The following is an 8872-nucleotide window of genomic DNA, read 5'->3' as shown; positions in this document are numbered from 1 at the left end:
CCCCATGTGACTGAAGGAAAGGTTTCTCATGCATATTAGTCTTCGTAATGGATTCATGAAAAACTAAATGAAAGTCGCATGAGCTGATGTCTGAGACAGGATTTATAATGTAAAGAAATGCAATTTTTGCAGGTTGGAGTTTTAGTCAAGCCCTGCCACAAACTACTTCATTAAATAACAAATGATGGAGAAGTATGTTTTGTAAAGTGTCTTTGAATACTACGAAAAGCACTATATAAATTAAATGCAATATTATTATTATTATTATTATTATTTTGGATGGAAAATGATGACACAGTGGAGCCTGGGTTGTCAATGGGAGTGTTTCAATGGAGAAAGAGACAGAGAGACACAAGTATAATTACTCATCAATACCTAAAAGGATTGAATACAGGAGGATGTTGTAATCCCTAAAAGCACGTTTACAGACGTCCGCCACGCATTCAGCATCACCGAATCCAGATAACAACTTAAAGGAAAGTAGTTAACTACTCATCACACTGCATCTCAATATGCATAACTCACTGGTATGTCTCCTCTCTTCTTCACTTGAAGCTTGCTATTCACCAGGGGTCCTCGATGGAGAAGATAAATGGGGTGAGAGTTACCCTTAAAGTGGCCCTAATGAGAAATCTGTGGGAGATGCACATATTTTATCTGCAAAATAGAACAAAACAATGCTCCCCAAAGCCCTCTTAAATGCTAATTGAATAGTAACGCAATGCCTCAGGCATCTTGTTGTCAGCTCATTTGGGCAGTGATTTGTCTCAATCCGTCATAGGATTCTCACTTTTGGCACGCTCTCAATGAAGTGCTCAATGTGCCATTGAAATTCAATTTCATAAATCCCTGTGCCGTACAGCAGCCTCTTTGCCAGGCCTGCTCTGCACTTAATGTTGTCCCAATTCTTCTTTTGCAGGGAGATTTGTTACTTGAAAACAACAAACTTTGTGAAATCAGCATTATATTCTTCCGTATTTCTCTGTTTTGGAAGTACCAACCTGGACAGATGTCCAGTAGCTTTGTGGTTCAAGTAACCTCACAGTGAAAACACATTTAATCACCATTCTTTGTCATACGAAAATGGATTTCCCAAGAAACATAACAAAGTCTTATCTCACTGCCGCACTAATACAAATGATGGATAACATGGGAGCCTGAGATGATTGGAGACAATTGGATTTCATCCACATTACATAATTCAAATGCTGCTTGGAGAACAAGCTGGAATCTCAGGTTCCTCCTTGACTTCTCTCCGCACGGCATCATGAAAAGGCCACAACAAAACCCTGTTGTGATGGAAACAGCTGCTTCAACACCATTCAGTAGCTGTATGCTTTAGCCTAAACTGTTTATTATTAGGATATTGATCAAATGTAGTACCATAAATTGATTAAAGTTACACTGATCAATACTTTGATATTACCAACGGATCAAATGACAAAGTATATGTATATGTTTCCCCCAACTCTGAACTATTTTTTTATGTCAATTTCTCACTGGTTTATTCTCTCCTCAGAAGCAGAGCGTTGCCCCGCTCATCCATCGGTGCCCGCTGGAAGTCAACACTGACACCACGCTGTTGTTGAAGGGAAGGGGGGCATGGGAGAACCAGAACCAGCACCACTCAAGGCAGACTGTCACAGCCTGGTGAAGTAAAATTAGAGGTTTTCTGAAGGGATTCTGGTGCTCGGAAACACTACCGCTTTTATCCACAGGGACCGCCAAAAACAACACACAATTAAAGTTCCTCGCAGTAGTTTTAAGTCCTTAAAGTGAGTATCTGAGCTCTGAGTGATTTATTGTTTGAAGAAGTGAATGATAAGTTGTAATAACATGCATGGTGATGATGGCAATCCACAAAGAAGATGTCATGAGACACATTTGACTCTTTTTAGATAGAAACAAAACTAACAACCACACTGTTTAGACCACAGAATTATTTGGCCCGGGTTAAAATCCGGAAGTGCCAGAAAACCCTGTCCAACCCTGGTATTAATAACACTAACACCACCTTTAATTACTAATAGGGTAAGCAGAACGTTCCCATTACATTTAGCAATCATTAAATGCCTTGCGATTAATCATATATCCAATTTTGACACATGCAATAATTGAAAGAAACAAAAGTGATGTTCGTTATCTCACAGCATCTTTAAAATATATTTTACTTATATATATATATATATATATATATATATATATATATATATATATATATATATATATATATATATATATGACATTTTATAAACGATGTCAGTTTTCTGTTGAGCACAGTGTGTCTGCTTTCATTTGCAAGCTTACCCTCCACCCCCTCGTCCCTCTTTAAATTAATTTGCCACCTCTGAAGTTCAGCTACAGTCCAGCAGTCCCTCTCAGTGTGGGGTGACAGAGCAGGTTAATTGCTAAATGTTGATTGTCATGCTGCAACAGAGAGATGAATGTGGAGGAGAAAGTACGGATAGATAACAGATTGTCATCTCTCAGTCTGGTGTGGCATAATGGTGTCAGATTGAAGAAACTTGAATCACAGGGGTATGTAATGACATACATCTACATATCACGGATGAGTACAAATAATAGATGAACTCCTTCTAGCTGAACAAATATTCTGCATGTACTGTATATGTCAATGAACTGCATCATCCTCATGATGTTCAATTTAAACGAGCTCCCATATTCCTGAGCTAGCTGGTTCTAAAGAGCCCACTGTGAAATATGACAACAACAAAAAAAGCACAATGATATGTATGTTGCAATAAATCAAAGAATTTTGAAAATTACATTCTCAGAAGGCAACTTTTGGTTGGCCTCAAGAAGGTTCTGGCAAACCATCAGGCGGCTCAGGGAGGGAAAACCAGTGCCTATACCCCAGGACTGCTGAATGAATAGTTTCTGTTAAGTTGAACCTAGATTTCTTACTGTATTTCTGGCCACCACAACAGTTTCTAAGGATGGTTGCAGTCTAAATCGTAGATAAGATACCATTACATTGTCCGATTATTTCATTGGTTTCTGTTTGTCTGTGATGCATTTTCACGTTTCAAGACTTTCCTTGACACAGTTGGCACCATAAGAATATTATACCACATCATCGAAGGATTAGACATTATTTTTCGTTGTTGCCGATGCCTAAGCTCTGTCTAAGCCCTCGTTATGTTTAATGGTGTGAGTTATTGCCTGCCCTGAGCATTGTAACTCACGGGACGCAGAGCATAGAACATTTATAGACCCTTCATTTGCTGTACAGGCTTACTGTGCAGGAAGCAAGGGGTAAAAGAATGGCAATATTCCTCATTGTTGTGCTCCTCTGGGATACCTGCGTCTTCAAATTCTCACCTCAGGAGAAGACGTTTTAAATTACGAATGTCCTTTCCCGCATTATTTTTGCATAAGGTCTGAGCTTTTCAAGCATGCAGTGTTTATGGCGAGTAGTCTAGAAGGATCCGCCGAAGTGAAGTGGACGGGTCGTATTAGGGGTCAACCCATTATCCCTACTAATGTGCTGTGAGATTGGTAGTTAATTGATATTGCATGCTAATTGATATTACCAGCCTTGGGCTTTACATACTGTCCACACGGATACAATTAAGAGAAGCTGTGGTCTAAGACTCATTTCGTTCAATCTTCCTTTCTCTCCACGGTTTTGTCTTGGTCACTTACATTTGATTTTCGGACGCTCCAGCGAAATCTTTACCTTTGGAAAGAGGAGGAAAATGCTTTTAGCCTGAAAACGGTGAGAGCCTGAGCAGGGACACGAGCAACACTACAACCAGCAGGGCAGAGACAGGCGGAAAAACAGGTCAATATTCAAAATTACAATTGCATGCAACAATAAGAACAAAAAAGGTTTCAGTGGAAATCAGCATTGCTCACTTCTTGCAAACCAATCTGCTCAGTTAGTAACATTTGAATAGAACAAGAAGTGATTACAGAAGTCAAGCACCCACGTCAGCTTTTTACATCAGTGTCCTAGCAGAAGCTGCAAATGTTAAAGAAAGAAGTTTATTACTGTGTCTCTCTATGGGAGAAAACTCTTTACATAGGGCTCTTTATATTGCACTGACCTGTATGAAAGGTGTTACAAATACATTGATTGATTAAGTCAAATGTCACTAATGAATGCATAATTTCATCAAGACAATCCTGGCAGAAGCAGCAGCCGGTTTTGAAGTAATTCCATAAAAAGAATAACACTTTCTTTTTTTTTTAGCTGCGGCTCTCTCAGGAAGCACCGTTTTATTAACTCCAGGAAACTCACGAGTTGTGTTGTCAAAGAGTCACAGAATCTCAGTTGAGGCTTGAAAACTGATTACAGCAGTTGTTTCAAGCAGAGTAGCACTGTCACGATTGGTTTTGATTTAGTTAGTTTCATGTTGTATTTTTGAATTAGTATTGTACTCTCAGTAGTATGTGTTCCTGCCTCTGTAATTGTCTGCCTCGCCCCTGATTGAATCCTCCTGTGTGTAATCACCTGCCCCTCCCCAGTTTTTATTTAACCCGGTGTTCCCCGCTCTCTGTGTTGGTTCGTCTGCTATGCTCTGGTAATGGTCCCTGGTAATATCGATTGTGCACGTGTCTGAATTGCCTGATCCTGTTTTGTGTTGTTTTGCCCGTTCTGGATTGCCTTGGATTTTTAGTGACACATTGTTAGACTGTAAGTTTTGTTTTGACATGTTTCGTTTATTAAAATCACCATGAATCATCCCTCGGTATTCCCGTGTCTATCTGCATTTGGTTTCATCCACTATAGTCTTTTTGCCATACAGTGACAAGCATATTACATTATCCATTTATTTTCTTGTAATATTTCTTGTAAAAATCTATTTTATGTAATTTTAGTTAGTTAGTGAGAAAGACATATCTGTAAAATATGCACAGCATACGTGTTTGAGGCATGTTATTTAAGCAGATTTATACTGAAAGAAGTCAATAATGTTCCTTTGTTTATGTTCATGCACATGTGTGCATACACAAACATATCCCTAACAAAGTTAAACCCAAAATGTGAAAGGGACAGAAATAACTGTAATTTTATTTAAAAATTAAAAATTGTAATATCCTTCACTCCTAGTTACTGCACGACACTGAACACATGCTGTTCAAACAACATAGTGGGAATGATTCCCCTTTAATTTGTAACTTATTTATGCTTCCGTCAGTTTCATCTTGCTGGTTATCAACTTCAGAACTCCTGCGAGTCAAACTTGTAAAGCTGAAAGAACATCTTAATTAGGCTCACAGGCGTACTTCCCAGCATGCAGTGCATTTGAATGAACTCTCCAGAATTTTTCCCGTCTTATCATTTCGGCCAGTGCGTCACAGGATGAAGACTGTTTGCAAAGTAAAGCAAAGAGCCATCACTAATGAAAATTAGAATTATAGTAACTATGATGGAAATTAGTGTACACTTCTATCCTCTGACATTGTCAGCTGACACGAAAACCTTAATGACGTTTTCTCAACTGCAAATTAGTTTCAAACTTTCTTTGTTAGAATTGCAGTTTTTGTGCCGCTCAGTGGTTTGTTAGCTGCATCCGTTTCTGCCTGGCTCAATCAGAAAGCAATTGTACTCGGTTGTGGAGCAAAACAATTGGACCTTACTGTGTAAATGGGTTGTGTTCAAATTCAGGTTCAAGCTATTTCACCAGTGTTTTTTGGACAATGACCATGTCCTCTGAAGTGTTCTGCAGCTATAAATATGCAATCATACAATTTTTTGTTGTTGCATGTAGCTACTTACTTTATAAAAGCAGGGAAATGCATGTTACTTGACAAAAGCAGGAAAATGCTATGTGTTGGTACGCTAAACATTTTCCCTGTGAAGTTTGTGGACACAAGCAACACTCCAGTGGAAACGGATTCATGCTATAATTATCATGGAAAGATGAGCCCAAATGCTTTTAAATGGTTCAATCCCAACCAAACTATCAGGTGCAGTCATTGGGAGATACAAAAAATAGGTGAATGGTTTTGAAAACGTATTGCCTCAATAATTCATCCATTTCATAACTACTGCCGGGTTCAGCTGGCAGGATGGTGAATTATCTACTTATCATTTTCATTCACACCAGTGGATGTTTGTTTACAGTGTGTTATGAGCACAGACATGATTTTAGATTATCCCCCAACACATACCACCTGCTAAATACTTGGCTAGAAAAGAACAGGAGCTTCTCTAGACTTGTTGTTATTGTTTGGATTTTTCATATTTAACTAGGTAGTTGGCTGTAATGCTATAATATCTTTATAGCCATGCACGTGCAAGTTTAGCTCGAGCTGAAATCTCTTAAAAAACTACTTGATGAATTCCCATAAAAATGCGTACAGACCACCATGGTCCTCAGAGGATGAATTCTACTGACTGTGTCCTGTAGCGCCACTATAGGTCAGAATTTCCGTGTGCCCAATACTTTTCTTCATGAATAAATACCTCCAAAACTAATAAGCAAATCCTAGATTGTAACACGGTAAATTAAGACGGTGAACATGGTGAACATTATACCTGCTCGACAGCATGTTAGCACTGTCTTTAAGCCCATAATGGCATGCCGACATTAGCATTTAGCTCCCTGCTGTGCACAGAGCTGCTAGCTGCTTGACTTCTTTACACTGCCAGGATTCAGGAATAGAAATTAGGTGGAGAATCATACTAAATCTAAAAATACTACAATCAACTTATACATATACTCATATCCCGAAATGACAAATAGATAGACAGACAAAACCAAATGCGACTAAATTCTGAGCAAGAAGCCTCAAGGATTTTTCTGTGAGACAGGTTTTGGATGGGATGTGTTATTCTGAACACTCCTAACATGCTCTATGTGGGCCACGAGCCCCGTAGCCTCACTGTTTGCCAGAAGTGTTATGAGAAGAGATGCTGTACATGACATTCCGCTACCTCTGTTTCCATGGATACCTTACCTGATTAGACATGAAGTCATGCACGTGCCCTCTGGATTGTGACAGCAAGAAGACATGTCTCCAAGAAGTCGTACCACAGCATCAACAAAAAGAAAACCAACTCCTCACCGGCGCTGTTTGCCCGTCTGCAAACATGTAATTAACTAAAGTCTTTTATCCGGTTTAATTCTCCCAACCATCCAGTGATGCACGAAGATGTCGACTTTCTTTCTTTACGTTTGATATCCCATTTTGGTTAATTACCAAACATTTGACAATCTAGAGATGTAAGCAACTTTTCCCCCCCTCTGTCTTTATTCTTTATTTAAATCCTTTATTAATTTTTCACCTTCACTGGCTCCACTCCCTATTCCCTCTGCTCAGCATGCATGAAGTGGACGGGGAGCCCAGAGATCCATAATCCCCCTACAGGAGAGAAGTGGATGGCTTTAATGATTTCAATCTTGTCAATGGGCACCTTCTCTGATTTGAAATGAGAAATTTGAAGGCCTATTGAAATGAGTCCAAAACAGGGCCACACTTACCACATCAGCATTCCCCTCAATCAATGGCCATTGACTGCCGCAAGTTGTGCTTAATCATTTTTAATTAGAGATAATCAGACATCTTGTCCATTCTAGTTACAAGAAGTCAAAATCGAGGACTGCTCGGATCAAAGTTCTCAATTTGGCATTCTGACTTTCTTTAATTTGACAACATTGTTAATTTGAGAATTGTTTTTCTTCCTATACAGAGCAGATAGATAATCTATTCATGATTAGCCTTTGAAAGGAAGGAAGGGTATGTGTTCATAACACGTCAGTGTTTGGAAGCTAATTTATTGTGTGACAACAATAGTGACAAAACAGGAGAAAAAAAATCGGAGCAAAACAGAGTGTCGGAGTCTAAATGCTCAGTTGAGTCTGTGCTGGGCGTGGCAGTGCAGTCTCACTCGCTGGTGGTGTCTCTCAGTAATGAGGCCCTGCAAAGCCGCGGCTCTCACCCCTCACTGGGCCCTCATACATCATTAATGTTCCCACATCATAGTCCTGATAATTACCGGGGACGTGAATGTCACCTCAGTCGCGCCTCCTCAACGGAGGATGACAGCACAAGGTCTGTGGTCCGCCAGACGTGCCGTGAGTGTGTTACATCTCTCCCGCATTCCTCACACGCACAGACACTCGGCAAACATACCGATTTTACCTAAAGTGAGCCATATGTGACCTCTTATCACACTCGCAACACATGGGATTCTTGACTCCTTTGGCCTTGTTCCAGCAGACTGCTCAACTTGACATTGTCTTCAAAGATACTGAGGAGTATCTTTGTGTCCAAATAAAAGGCTAAAAGACATAGGTTATTTTTGTTTTCACAGATTATTTTAGGATTTTGTGCCTGGCAATTTCTGCCCAACCTCAAAACTATGGAGGTGAATGCAATTACATTGTTCAGCTAGTAAGTATCCAGATACATTATTTCCATATTGGATGATTCCCCACCTCCCGATTTAGGTCAAGAGCTAATGTTTAGTGCAGTAAAGGAAGTAGTGTTCCCTTCATGTAGCAAGCGAAGGCAGCAACTGACTTTCATGTGGAAGATCAAAGTTTGCATCCCGTCAGATCTGCAATTCACTTTAGTGTTTTTATTAATTAATAATAGAGCCATGATCTTTCCTTTGGCCCTCACCGTACTTTAAGGCAAGTTCCTACTAAACAACTTTCAAAGTCGTCAGGTCGCCGTACCGTTCACACTACACAAGTAATCGGAAGTCTTAAAGTCGTTGTGCTTTTCACTCTACATGACTGCCCGGGTCAGTTATGTAGAGTGATTAGGGTTAGGGTCACACTACAGGATCTTTCACCAGGAGGAATCCCCGATGAGTATGTCTGGCCTCCAAACTACGTTTTATCACAAAGACCAATCAAGAAGAGACGTTGTGTCGTCTCGTGCTTGTTGATGT

This window comes from Cyclopterus lumpus, chromosome 10, assembly GCF_009769545.1.
Source record: "Cyclopterus lumpus isolate fCycLum1 chromosome 10, fCycLum1.pri, whole genome shotgun sequence".
NCBI classification, from domain to species: domain Eukaryota; kingdom Metazoa; phylum Chordata; class Actinopteri; order Perciformes; family Cyclopteridae; genus Cyclopterus; species Cyclopterus lumpus.
This window is presented reverse-complemented; position numbering follows the sequence as displayed.